The following is a 15,319-nucleotide window of genomic DNA, read 5'->3' as shown; positions in this document are numbered from 1 at the left end:
TCTGTTCATGTGCTTTGCTCCCTTTTAATGGGGTTGTTTGATTTTTTTCTTGCTGATTTTCTGTGTTCTATATAGATTCTAGTTATCAGCCCTTTATCAGATGGATAGCATGTGAATATTTCTCCCATTCTGTAGGTTGTCTGTTTGATCTCATGATAGTTTCCTTGGCTGTGCAGAAGTTTTTTAATTTGATCAGGTCCCATTTATTTCTTTTTGTTGTTGCTGTGATTGCCTTTGGGGTCTTCTTCATAAATTCTTTTCTTAGGCCAATGTCTGTAAGAGTTTTTCCAACATTTTGTTCTAGAATTCTTATAGTTTCATGCCATAGGTTTAAGTCTGTTATCCATGAGTTGATTTTTGTGAGAGGTGAGAGGTGAAAGGTGTGGATCTTGTTTCAGTCTTCTACATGTGGCTATCCAATTTTCCCAGCACCATTTATTGAATAAGGATTCTTGTCCCCAGAGTATGTTTTTGTCTGCTTTGTCAAAGATTAGATGGCTATATGAGGATGGTTTTATATCTGGATTCTCAGTTCTGTTCCACTGGTCTGTGTCCCTGCACTTGTGCCAATACCAAGCTGTTTTAATAACCACAGCCTTGTAGTATAGTTTGAAGTCTGATAAATTACCTCCCATTTTGTTCTTATTGCCTAAAATTGCTTTTGCTAAACGGGATCTTCTCTGGTTCCATACAAAGTGTAAAATTATTTTTTCTATATCTGTGAAAAATGATGTTGATAATTTAATAGGGATTGCATTGAATCTGTAGATCACTTTGGGTAGTATAGACATTTTAACAATGTTGATTCTGCTGATCCACGAGCATAGTATGGTTTTCCACCTTTTTATGTGCTCTGCAATTTCCTTCCTCAGTGTTTCATAGTTCTCCCTGTAGAGGTCTTTTACCTCCTTAGTTAAATATATTCCTAGGTATTTTATTTTCTTTGTTGCTGTTGTGAAGGGTATTGAGTCTTTGATTTGGTTCTCAGTTTGACAGTTATTGGCATATATGAATGCCTCTGATTTGTGTGTATTGAATTTGTATCCTGAGACTTTACTAAATTCATTTATCAATTCCAGGAGTCTCTGGGTTGAATCCTTGGGGTTTTCTAGATATAATATCATATCATCAGCAAAGAGTGAGAGTTTGATCTCTTCTGTCCCCATTTGGACACCCTTGATTCTGCTCTCTTGCCTGATTGCTTTTGCAAGGACTTCCAGCACTATGTTGAATAGCAGTGGGGACAGTTGGCAACCTTGTCTGGTACTAGTTCTGAGTGGAAATGCTTTCAATTTTTCCCCATTCAGTATGATGTTGGCTGTGGGCTTGTCATATATGGCTTGTATCATTTTTAAGTAGGCCCCATCTATGCCTATTTTGTTAAGCATTCGTATCATAAAAGGGTGTTGAATTTTGTCAAATGCTTTATCTACATCTATTGAGAGGATAACATGGTCTTTGTTTTTACTTCTATTTATGTGTTGAATTACATTTATAGATTTGTGTATATTGAACCATCCCTGCATCTCTGGGATGAAGATCACTTGGCCATGATGGATGATTTTTTTGATAAGCACCTGAATTCAGTTTGCTAGGATTTTGTTGAGAATTTTTGCATCTATATTTATAAGGGATATTGGTCTATAGTTTTCTTTTTTGTTGTGTCCTTTCCTGGTTTTGGTATCAGGGTGATGTTGGCTTCATAAAATATGTTGGGGAGGATTCCTTCCTTCTCAATGTTGTGGAATAACTTCTACAGGATAGGCACCCATTCTTCTTTGTAGGTCTGGTAAAATTCTGGTATGAAACCATCTGGTCCAGGATTTTTCTTTTCAGAAAGGTTTTTATTTTTGCTTCAATTTCAGTACTTGATATTGTTCTGTTCAGGAATTCTATTTCTTCTTAACTGAGCCTAGGTAGGCTGTGTGTTTCTAAGATTTTTGTCCATTTTCTCCATGTTTTCAAGTTTATGTGCATAGAGGTTTTTGTAGTATTCATAGATGATATTTTGTATTTGCATGGTATCAGCTGTAATTTCTCCTTTTTCATTCCTTATTGAGCTTATTAGAGTCCTTTCTTTTCTGTTTCTCATTAATCTAGCAAGAGGCTTGTCAATTTTGTTTATTTTTTCAAAGAACAAAAATATGGAATGTTTCACAAATTTGCATGTCATCCTTGTGCAGGGGCCATGCTAATCTTCTCTGTATCGTTTCAATTTTAATATATGTGCTGCCAAAACAAGCACAGAAAGTCAATTTATTGCCAGGGACTGAAGTTTAGTTTAGATCCAAATTATAGCTCCAAAAATTCACAGGTCTAGAATGAAGGATAAAAGTCATATTCACTTATGACCTACCAATTCTATGATGGCCTGAAAGTAATGAAGACCGTTTTATCTTCCTTTACTACCTGTCCTCCTTAGTTAAAAAAATATGTGATCTCTACCAACAGGCAAGCAAGACTTAGTTGTTGTCTCTCTAATGCACAAACCACAATGTGAAATAGCCAGAGAGCTTCTACAAGCATTCAGTAACATTAAAAAAAAAATTATAAATGACTCTTCAAGAGAGGGAATTTGTGACAGTGTTTTAAATAGTGAGAAGTGAAATCTTATAAATACAGTGCTGGGCAGCATATAGGGTGAGTTAGAAAAGTTTTACTTATGTATAACATATCAGGGAGCCGGCTTAGGGAGAACAGGGAGAAGATCTCATCTCAGTCCAAAACAATAGTATTTGAAGAATTAGAAGCTCTGCACTTAAATTTCCAGGAGCAAATGGCAGACTATCTTGCTGTTCCATTGTTTGTGGATGTGTCAGCAGTAAAAAAAGGCCAATGTGGTGTCTGTGAAAACAAAATACTGCCATGTACACACACACGCAAAAAGAAGCTTGACCTAAAACTCACAGAAAAGAAGGCCCCCAGTAATGATTTACTAAAGGATCAAAAGTATTGTTAGATAAAACTGGCATCTTCTTTTGGCTGCAGGTAGCCTGTTTGGATTCTATGAAAGAATAGTAGCAAGATTTTCAGAAAAAAGGATGACATGAAACAAATGATGGGAGAAAGCTTTCAGGGAAATGATCTATACAATAGTGGAATTTGAGTTGGAAGCTGAACAAAATAAAATTTGCAGTGTGGAAAACAAAATCAGCAATTTGGAGAACCATCTTAAAAAGATCCACAAGAATGCATTGAATTTGGACAAAGAGATTTAAAACAAATATTCATTAAAAATAAAGTGAAAGATACTAAGTATGAGTGATGGTTAATGGCCTTAAAAATCTAAAAAACTACACTTGTTTCCAAGGTGGAAATAAAACAACAAGAACATTTGAAAAAGTTAGCAAATTATAACAGTTTATGAAATGATAACATTTGATAAATGATATCATTAAAGAAAACCTAGATGTGCTGAGGAAAGGCCCTAAATCACAGATTGAGATGAAACAATTTATAAAGAGAACACCTACTAAAATAAATAGTTGCAAAATTTTTGAATTAGATTATTTTTGCTTTTGTTTTTAAAATTTCATTTAAAAAACATTTAAACCTAGAAAGTCACAAGAATAATACGATTAATTCCTATATACCCTTGAGCAATTTTTACCTTTTTTAACATCTGCTATCTGTTGTGTTCTCTCTCTCTCTCTCTTTCTCTTCCCTCTAAAAATAAGATGATTCATTCCCTCATAACGAAAGGGAAATGATCAAATTTAGGAAATTTAACATTGATAAAACAAATGATAAAATTTTTATTTAATTTCACCAATTGCCCTTTATAGAACTTTTTCACCCATTAAGACCTGCTCTAGCATCATGCATGGCATTTAGTTGTCATGGTTCTTTAGTCTTTAATCTGGAAAAGTTTGTGATTATTTTCTTGTATTTTATGGCATTGACATTTGAATACCACAGGTCCATTGTTTTATGGAATGTTTCTCAGTTTGACTTTGGCTGCTGGTTTCCTCATGATCAGTGTCAGGGGATACACTTTTGACAGGAATAATATGTGAGTGATGCATGTCCTTCTCAATACATCACATCAAGATGTGAACATTGTCAATTTTTCCCATTACTAGTAATGTTAACTTTGACCTCCTGGTTAGATCCAAAGTAGAATCTCTCAGATTTCTTAACTTTAAAGTTATCATTTTCCATTTTTGATTCATAAGTAATCTGTGCATCAGTATTTGAGACTGTATAAATACTGTCTTAATTAAAGTAATTAAAAATATGTTCAATGATGCAGGTATTTATTGTTTCCTATGATAATTATACGATGACTGCAAAATAATGATTCACAATTTTCTCACCACTTCTATATTTATTGGTTGTCATTCTACTGTAAGGAATGGGTACTCCCCACCCCCATTTACTTAATTTATTTACTTACTTATGTATTTATTTGTCAGTAGTTTCACAGATCATTTTTATTTAGAGATGATAATCCTTTATTCTTATTCGTGTTTATGTTCACATGCTCCTAGAGTAGCCCAAGTTTGGATACTTTCAGACTACCTCTTTGCTGTTTGACTATTTACTTGCTATTTATAAATTTTATGCATGCTCTCATGCCAAAGTTGTAATATTTTTAGTAGTAACACGTTTTTAGCTTTGAGGAAATCTAATTTATCTTTGCTTCTTTTATGTATTTTTTATTTCTGTATCCTAAGACATATTTGCCTATGCACAAGTCACAAAAGTTTTCTCCTATATAAATAAAAACTTTATGGTTTTTGTTTTTATGTTTAAGTCAATGATACATTTCAAATTAATTTTTGCATGTAGTGTGAAGTGGGGTCTAGGTATATTGTTTTCCTAAAGGATATGAATTTTTCCAATACCATTTATTAAGACCTTTTTTTTTCCTATTGATTTATTTCTTGTCTTTGTAAAAAAATATCAAATGGAAATGTCTCCATTTCTCAGTTCCGTATTCTATTACTTTAACCTTTTTATTAATCCTATGCAATAAAATAATGATTTGATTACTGTATATTATAGTTAATCTTGAAGTTATGTAGTATATGTCTTGCAACTTTGTTCATCTTTCTCAAGATTGCTTTGGATAGTCTAAGTCTTTAACATTTCCATATGAATTTTTAAATCTTGCTGGGTTTTGATAGGGATTGCATGGAATCTGCAGATCGATTTGAGGTAAAACTGACAATGTTTAGTTTTCTAATCCATTAGCATGGTATATTTCTCTATTTCTTTGAGTATTCTTAATTCTTTTCAGTAGACGACTAAACTGAATACCATACATTTTTTGTTAAACTTGTAGATGGCATCTAAAATGTCAATTTGTCTCTTTCATCCTTAGCTGACCCACTAGCAATGTGCTTTACACATTCATGGTTCACAGTTCAGCCTGAGACGGGGTGGGGGGAGTTAATACACAGATTTGACGGCTTCCCATTTCTCTCTCCTTTCCAGGACCACCTTCTGACTTCTGAGGGGAAGTGGTGGCTTCAAACTCTACCCTCCAGTCCTTCTTGCCACGGGGACTGCAGGTTTTCTGTTGGAGCCGTAACTCCCAGTGTGACACTGACCCCGCCCAGCCCTCAACTAAAAACTGTAAACTCCAGAACCTCACCCTGTGCTCTTTCCTTTTCCCACATGTCAATTCCCCTCTGGAATCTCACTGCATTTGCTCTCTCCCCAGTGTTTTCACATAGTTGATTGTATTTTGTCTAGAGTTTATGGTTAGCAGGAGTATTTGTCCTACTCCAGCTTACTGGGCACTTGCCTCATGAATTTCCTTTTGAATGATGACCTTATAAACACACAGATGGGAAACGTAAGCAGTTGTCTAACCACAAATGAAAACAAAGTCAGGTGGCCTCAGGCTTCTCTTCTACAAAACAAATGCCAGAAAAGATTGTATTTAGCTACTGAATTTTTGGAGAATACATAAACCTAAAACTTTGCATCGAGTCTTATGTTCCCTGGATGGCAGCGACCTTAAAGTGTTCTTTGATATACATGGACATTGAAATATACCTACCAAAGACACTCTTAGGAAAAAATCACGAGCGTCTGCCTATCAAAGTGTGGGGCAAGGAATAGGATCATCAATGTCACTTGGAAGGTTGTTAGAATGCAGAATTTCAGGCACTCTCCTAGACCTAGTGAATCACAATCTCAGTTTTTAAAATATCTCCAAATACTTCATATGCACTTTAAATTTGAGAAGCACTACTCTAGCTATTCCAGGATATGAATACTAAATCACAGTTTTTAAATATTATGATTTATTTGCCCAATGTAGAAGACACATCAACAAAATAACCTGAAATGCAAAGATGATCACAAAGATATCCCTTGATGCAATATTTATCATAAAAATTGAGAAAAACAAGAACGGCATTAGGAAAAATGATATACAGTCACTGAACTTTTAGTTACAAAGTCTGTAACAATATGGTAAAATATTTGCTATGTCATACTGAACTGTAAACAGGAAACAGAGCAGTGTTTGCAATAACATCTCAATACCAGAAACAGATAATAATCCACAGAAAAAAAATCAAATGAAAATATTGCTGACACAGAACAGTGATCTTTCTCCTCCAATTTCTTCATATACATTTATACTTTCCAAATATCCATGCATTTTAAAATAAAAAAAAATACGTTTTAAGTAACTGAGGAAATTTTATCAACGGAGAATTGCAGAGTAGTGGTTTTGAATATATCTTATCAATCCACTTACTTCGTGGAGATTTTATCACTCTGCCTTGGATGCTTCCTTTCTAGCCCAAAGGCATAGTACACATATGATTCAATGTTACACAAAATAATCACCAAGAGAGCTAGTGACTGAAGCATTCTAGGCTTTTCTCAATTGCTTTGTGATAAAGAGTGAATTCTACAGCCACTCTGTGTGGCATCGCTCATATTTGGGTAATAATGTAAAGTTTAATGTAAACAACATAGACATGTTATAAAAATTAATGAGCCTAAGATCCATGAAACTCTTAGAGCTTGAAGATGGAAAAGAACTGTGTAAGCAAATGCAGCAAAGCTATGGCATGTAAGTCCCAGGGCTGTAGAAATTTTCCTTTTTAAAATTATTTCTGAAACCTCTCAAAAGCCAGGGTAAGTTTGTGCTGTGCCCCGGGGAGCATTCCTGGGTGCACTCCTTATCCTTGGGAGTTTATAATCTTAGGTATATATTAAGGATTATGCTTATGCGGTTTGTGGTTTATGCCTGATTTTTTAACCGTATTTTCTAAGGACATATCATTGCTAATTTTTGTTGTGACAACAAACACAGTGGAAGCCTTTTCTCTAGTCTTCTATTCCTTTCTTCCTCTGAATCATTGACATCAATTACACCCTACCCCATTGTCAATTACAATTATTGCTTGCTGCTATTCAAGTCCAAATGATCTAATTGTCATCAATTTGCAGTTCCAATTACTTGGTCACATCCTTGCCTTAAGGTACCTCATCTCACTGGCAGCTGTGAAGTTGGCAGGAAGGCGGAATTTTACAGGATTTTTCTTAATATTAATACAAAAGGATGCATGACTGTTACTGGTTCATATTATTGTGATACTCCCAGTTGTTTCACAGTCCCTTTGCAGTCATCAGATGTTTTCACAACATAACTAAAACCACATAGCTAGCTTTTATCCTGAGAAGCCTTCTGGCCTGTTTCATGGGTATTAACCATATAACTGCCAAGCCCATTTCTAAAGGAGACCACAATGCTTCGTGTTTAAGAGAACCAGATTTGGAATCGGGCTGACCTGGGTTACATTTGGCATTTCCATTTATTAGCTATGTGACCTAAGAAAAATTAGTTCACCTCTCTGTGCCTCAGTTTCTTTATTCTTTCTGTTCTCCTGAAATGCCAAATTCTTTCATGGCCTAGGGCCTTTCAAGTTGCTGCTGTTTCCCTCTCATTACTCAGACCACAGCTCAAATGTCCCCGTCTCAGACCTTTTCCCAAGAATTCTCTCCAGTGTAGCTTCTCTTCTCACCCCACTCAACCCTCGTCGTGCTCTATTCTACTCTGTATTAGTCAGCCTTCTTCAGAGAAACACAGAGGATATGTGCGTGTATTTGTGTGCGTGTGTGTGTCTGTGGGTGTGTACAGAGAGATTTATCATAAGGAATTAAGCCATAATTAGGGAGGTTAATAAGTCTAAAATCTACAGTATGGCCCAGCAGCCTGGAGACCTAGAAGGGCCAATGGTACAGATGCAGGTCAAAAGCAATCTGCTAGAGACTTCTCTCGTGCTCAGGGAGGTTGGTCATTTTGTTTTATTCAGGCCTTCTACCGATTGGGTGAAGACCATCCACGTTAAGGAGGGCTCACTGTTTTACTTTTAAAAGTTCACCAACTTAAATATGAATCTCACCCCAAATGCCTTCCAAGTTGACATATACAATTAACCATCACAACTGTCCTCTTTCTTTTCTTCAGAGATATCTGAAAATCTCTAAGTGATAAGAAACACATCAGTATCTCAAATAATCTTATGAATTTCTTTACTTTTGGCCCTTGCCATTCACTTCTCATAAAAATACCATGAAAGCAGAGACCTTATATATCTTTTTAAATCTGATATCCCATGATGACTACATTGAATGTTATCAAGGATATAGTAGATGCTCAATAAACCTTTTGAGCAAAGAAATATAAAGTGGGATGATAATTTTGGCTACTTCAAGTGTTGTTGTATTTTTATTAGGTTTTTCAAACCTCTTAGTAAAATATGTGGTGCATATTAAATACTTGCAAAATGTCAGCATTTGGGGACACACACATAAACACACCCCCCCGCAACACTCATGAAGAGTAGTTATACGTGTGTGTGTGTGTGTGTGTATGCATTCTGATTAGTAGGATACATATATGAGATTTCTGGGGACTAAACAATAGAGGGCAAGCTTATTGGCAGGCTTTTAAGGTAGAGAAATACACTGGATTGGTTTTCTAGTTATATACTAGTATGTCTATCTTAAGAATATGTAAGGGAACTTAGAGGTATTCTCCCCAAGTGTGTGTGTGTGAGGGGATATGGTGTGTAAGCCATAGACATATTCTTCAAATGTTAAGTGTAATATTTAAAATAAACAAGTTAATTTTGTTCTTATTGAAGTAGAAGAGGTAGTAAGCCTATCAACTGTACATTTTCCCCCAATCCTATCTATTTCTCAGAAATATCCCCAGAGCAAGTAGAGGTCATAAACCACTGATCTAATCTCACCCTCCCATTTTCCAATGAGGAAACTAAGGCTCTGAAAAGGTTAAGACTTGCCAAGGTGACCCATAATTGGTGAATGTGTGAGGATTATATCCAGAACATCTAAATCACACACTAGAGCTCTTTCCATTATAACTAGGCGTGAGCCTGATATTTGTGTGCAGATACACTTTGTTCATTCATTCAACAAGTATCTAGTGAACATTCTTTCTGTACCAGGCTCTGAGCTTAGGGATAGAGTAGTGAACCGGCAGCCATCATCCTTCTTCTCAAGGTGCTTTCAATCTTTTGGGGAGTGAGTCATTAAAACAAATCACACATAAAATAATTTAATTAAATTCAGGAGAAGGAAAGTAGCAGGAGATTCAAGGTCAGTGGCAGCCTGAAGTTGATTTCTGAATCCATTTCCCTTGCCACAATATTGCATAACAAAATATAACCATAACCTCCTGTTGGGGCTTTACGGCAATTCCAATGCATCTGATATGTCACACTCTCAGGAAGGAGGTTGAAGTGCAAGGTGCCGTTGTTTGCAGTGTCAGAAGAAATACTGGATAGTTGAAAGCACAAAGAATTTACATAGTTTTTGTTTCTTAGGCCATGCAGGTCTCTGCTGATTCATTGACTATCGCATATTCAGAAAGTGCTTATGGTTACTAAGGACAAAAATTCTATTGTTCCAGAACCACAAATAGGCTCTCAGAAAATTAGGTAAGATTTTTAAGTCCTTCAGTATTCTCCTGCTGTCCTTGGGCATATGGGAAATCCCTCTACTGTTCCCACTCGATTCTGAGGTCTTAGGGGATTTGTGAGAGGAACAGGTTCTTAGAGATCCAAAACAGAATCATTTCTGCTGTTCGACACCAATGACTTACTCCTCAGTATGTTATTGGTGTGGAAGGGGATTTGGAATAAACATGCCACCACAGGGGCTGCTTGTGGGGTCCCTTTGTAACAGAGGGAATGGCCTGAAAAAAAGACAAAAAAAAATTTCTTTCTCTTTGAAACTCCCCCCTCTCTTTCTGGGAACTGTGGACTGGCCTGCATCCCTGCCTCAGGCAGGTAGTAGGGAGTGGCAGGGGAAGGTCTTTTGTTCTTTATGTTACAAGAGATAACTCAGCCATCCCAGGCCCTGGCACTGGCCTCCCAGGTATACAGAAGTCACAGCCTTTGTCTCTTGCAGAGATGGGATGATTAGAACCATTAACCACCATAGCCTAGAACTGAGGGCCCTCCCTTTAAAAGCTCTGCATTTCTACTTATGTTCAGGAATTTGGATTTTGAGATGAGAAAATCTACCATTTTCCTCCTTTGCCATCAAAATAATAAACTTCTCTTTCCTTCTCCTCGATCTACTTGTTATTGTTCTTCTGATGTGATCTCAAGGACAAGTGTTGAACTTTTGGTAACACCTTGGATACTCCCAGTCTACCTGAAGTTTCTTCCATCTCTTACCATTGCCCTCTACCAGGAAGACGCCCAAGAGAAACTGGAGTGGGGTGGCCCTTCCCTGGGGGACCCACCACTAGACATCTTCATTTCATCTCTAATTCACCTCTTATCCCAACCCCTGGAATACATAACATTTTATTTAGCGGGGAGGGTTTTGGAGGGTTTTGTTATTACTGACAACTTATGATAATTTATTGTTTCAAAATTTTTCTTTGTGCCGTCTGTTTCTCCTGGGTCTAGGCTAAATGTTTGATTCTGCTATTTGTAGAATCTGTTTGGCCATCCCTTCTCTGGGTCACCCTTTCTCTCAGGAAACAAACGTGGATTAGCTGCCTTGATAGTGAAGAACAAGTGGGACACAGATTCTCCGGGTTTGTAAAAAGAAAATGAAAATATCAGGAACTCCCTTCTCCCAACTCCTTATACAAAAAAGAAAGGAAAGTCCTGAGGCACTTGTGAAGAACAAGCCCACAGATCACTAATTAAGAAAATTCCTTACTGGCCTCCTATAAGCAAGGACATGCACATTGTCACTTTAGGTCTGCAGGCTACGTCTAGCTTTCAAAACTAAAGTCTGTTCGATTCCATGCTAATAATGAATTACAATTTTTTCTTCATAGATACAGAACAGAGATGACATAGCATCAGACATGATTCCACCTACCCAGGGACATCTATGCAACTGATGCTTCCTTCACTCCCTTTTTCTCTTCCAACATTTGCCTTATCTCATGTAAAGTGTAGATTTTCCTGGGTCTCATAAGAATGTAACCATTTTGTCTCACTCTCCTTCCTTTTTCTTTTTTTCTTTGCCTTTAAATACTGAAACTTCCAATTTTCTCTTTGAAAAAACAGCCACAGGTGTATCTGCAGTTTGTGCTTTTTTCAGATACAACTTTAACTCTGGCTTAAAAAACTGTCAATTGAGATTTTTGCCTCAGTCACTTAGTTTCAGTCCACAGATGACTATACACTAAAATTCTTTTCCCAATATATATAACATTTGATAAACATAGGGAGAAAAAGTCTGATTCTGCCAAGAGTTCATAAGAAGCATACTATTCCACCATAAACAAGTAGACATGCTAGAAACAAAATACAAAAATTTTTTAATAGGAGTGTCTGAGTATTGTGCATTGTAGATACTAATTCTTAAATGAGTATCTAGTGGTATTAGTGGAGAGGAGGGAAACAGAAAAGACAGGTGGAAAAATAGGACAGGTGAATTGAATAGTGAGCCAAGACAAATGTGCTGCACAAATGAAAATTATGGGAGAGCACAAATCTGACATTAAAAAAAAAAGTTGCCAAAGAATGGGCTTTTCAATAACTGATTCTGGGACAACTGACTATTAATATGGAGAAAAAAGAAAAACTACATCTCTGTTCTTACACCATACACAAATATAAATTCTAGACAGATTAAAGGCTTAACTTTCAAAAGAAAAGCTTTAAAACTTTCAAAAGAGAATATAAAAACATATTTACAACAGGCAAAAAAAGAACAAACATGAAAAAGATGAGAAATTTGACTACATTAAAATTAAAGATACCATAAACAGAGTAAGAAGTACAAGCTACATACTAGAGGAGATATTTGTAATGCAAATAAGCAAGAAATGATTTATATCTAGAACAGTGAACAAAATAACAAATGCAAATGACCCAATAGAAAAATGAGCAAAGGATATTTCATGAAATGGTAAACCAAATCACCTATAAACATATAAATAGATACATATTCTCAATAATATTCAAAGGAGCCAAAATGAAAATTAGGTATCATTTCATGCCCAGATTGGCAAAAATGAAAATATCTGACCATGCCAGTTATTAGTGAGAATGCAGGAAAATATGAGACACTCATGCTTTGTTAGTGACAGTGTCAAATGGTGTGGCTAATTTAGAAAATAATTTGATACCAAGTGAATTGAAAATGCATTTATACCATAACCCAGTGAAGGAAATCAAAATATTTTACCCCAAAATATATTTCTTTGATGTATTTTGAGATGGCTGGTCAGAGAGCCAGCAAATAGAAGTAGCCCCACAAAATTGTCTTTTGTGGGAGAAATTTACATCTGCAAAAATCTACATTGATACAGCAAGGCCTTCCCTTGTCTGGATCTAGGAAAGATTAACTGAGATTCTGACACCTTTAAAAAGTCTGAAATAGTTACCATCTATTCTTTCTGAGTATTGCTACCTGTGAGTTTTCATCTACATCATAAGACCACCTTTGCTCAGCCAGGCCTCCTCTTCTTGTCCTCCCATAACCTGTGTTGCCACTATAACCCAATTTACCACCATAACATGGTTTTGGCTGTGCTCTGAGCCCTCGTTTTTTCTGTAACCTCAATGTGGTATATAAGCTTCTACACCTCATTAGGGGATTGAGGTAATTACTCTGTGATTCTATCTGTGTACATGTTAATACATTTTTATGCCTTTTCTCCAGTGAATCTGCCTTTTGTTGAGTTAATTTTTCAATGAAACTTCAGAGGGTGAAGAAGAAGATTCCCTTTGCTCCTACACCAGGAAGTATATGTTTAGGTGTTTCCCCTAAAGCAACGTTTGCACAAGAGCTTGAAGCGACACAAACAAGGATGTTCATTTTAGCACCTTTTGTCACAGCAGAATAATTTACACAACCTAAAAGTCTATTAACAAGAGGTGAGTAAATATCATTTAGTTGCACAACTGAAAAATACACAGGTATTAAAGTAAATGAACAAGATTACACGAATTAAAAAGGGTAAATATCAAAAATATAATGAGAAGGAGAAATGCAAATTAAAAAGTGTGTGCAATGTGATGCCAGTGCTGTAAATTTTAAAAATACACAAATGATAGCATATATTGATTATGAATATGTACATATGTAGTAAAGTTACCAAAACATATGTGGAGACGCTACATACCAAGAAGCAGATTCTAAGATTTCTGCCATGGACAGGTCCATTCTGAGAAGGTGCAGGGAGAGAGACGTGGAGAGGGGAGGCTATGGGCCTGAGGTTTTAGCGAATCTATGATGCTTTATTTCTCTTCAAGCACAAAGGGATATGAAGCAAATATAGAAGAATATTAGCAAACCTAGTATCTGGACAGTGGATATAAATGGACTTGTATTTTCATTTTAATTTAATAAAACTTTAATAGCACTTACTATATGCCAGACACTGTATTGCGTACTTAGCATGTATTGACTCATTTAATCTTCATTCTCTTTCTCTGTATGTATGAAATAGTTCATATTTAAACATTTTTATTAAACTAAAAAAATAAATAAATCCATCAGGTTATATACCAAGCATGATTTCCTAAAATGAGCAGAAATTTGAGGGTAAGAAGAGATTATAATTTTTATTTTCTACCCTTGTATACTTCTGAAGCATTACAATTAGCTTATATTTCTTTGTAGTTTAAAAACATTAAAAAATTAATGTAATTATAATTACAATAAGCATCACTGAGTGTTTAAACATTCAAAGAGAGATAAAGAACACATCTTGAAAGAAAATCAGAAAAGAAAGTAGGCCTGGCCAGACCCTATTGTCTGAAGGAAAGTGAGGAGTTGCAAGACTAGTATAAAAAGGCAATCGAAGATGGCATGACATCAGAGGTAGACGCAAACTCTATAAATGTGGACAGGTCCACATTCCATAAAAAGACTGACTAGTCATTTGTGTTGTACTTATTACCAAAAGGAAAGAAAAGCCATTAAGCAGAATGTCTGACAAGAAATGGAGTTTAGAAATTTCTAGAAGTCTAGGAGGGTAGAAGTGATTTCACGGAGCAATCTTTTATATTTTGCCAAGGAACTCAAAATAGGCCCACTGGGACTGTGGCCTGGGATCCAGCCGCGCTAGAAACCTAGATTGTCTTGCCCTCCAGAATTCCTCCTAAATGACACGTTCACAAGGGAACAGAGTCGACAAAATCTTTCATTCCCAGCCCTGTGGTAATGATGCTTGGACTCCCACTGAGCCGATGTGAAGTGGAAACTTTGAGAAGGAAATCTGTTAGTGTCAATTAAGCAACAAAGCAGCCAAACTTACATGACAATGTGTGTGAGCCTGTCGAACGCATTCCCCCCTAATGAGGTGGTCCTGGTTAAAGCATTAATTACTCTTTTTAGGTCTTGTGTTGCAATGATAACAATATCCCCCACAGAAATGCTTCCTCCTGGTCCAGGTAGGGTGTATCTCTGAGACAAGCAGAAATAATAACAGCATTCTTCTTAGACTACCAAGAGATACACAACAGTATTTACGTGATTTGAATTCCAGGGGGATATTTTTCAAAGTCTCTTTACTAGTTTGTATTCCTCATTGAATAGGAATTTGGGGATTGACAGTCACCATTACGTACCCTCTTGTTAGCCTGTCCAGCATCTATTCTCCCTCTCTCCTACCACCACACTAACAGAACCCACTTATATTCAGGTGTTTAGGTCTTACCCACTTAGCCCATGTGCTTCAGAGCAACTGCCACCTGCTATAGCCCGACCCTCACCCCTCCACCCTACTGGGCTCCATACATAGGCTTGTTTGGTCTAAGGAAGTGCTATAGGCATTTAGCCCCAAATTCATTCTTCTATTAATATATGCGCCATCAGGGGTATAGAAGCCTACAAATGACAT

General features: G+C 36.3%; 1 non-coding gene across 1 annotated transcript; it reads right to left on the bottom strand.

Annotated features, from left to right (window-relative positions):
* Positions 1-2,138: 2,138 nt before the first annotated feature.
* Positions 2,139-2,245, bottom strand: LOC123623729. Its single transcript, XR_006730007.1, has one exon. It is a non-coding gene; the product is annotated as a U6 spliceosomal RNA (small nuclear RNA).
* Positions 2,246-15,319: the final 13,074 nt, after the last annotated feature.

Source organism: Lemur catta, chromosome 18, assembly GCF_020740605.2.
Source record: "Lemur catta isolate mLemCat1 chromosome 18, mLemCat1.pri, whole genome shotgun sequence".
Classification (NCBI taxonomy): Eukaryota; Metazoa; Chordata; class Mammalia; order Primates; family Lemuridae; genus Lemur; species Lemur catta.
This window is presented reverse-complemented; position numbering and strand designations above follow the sequence as displayed.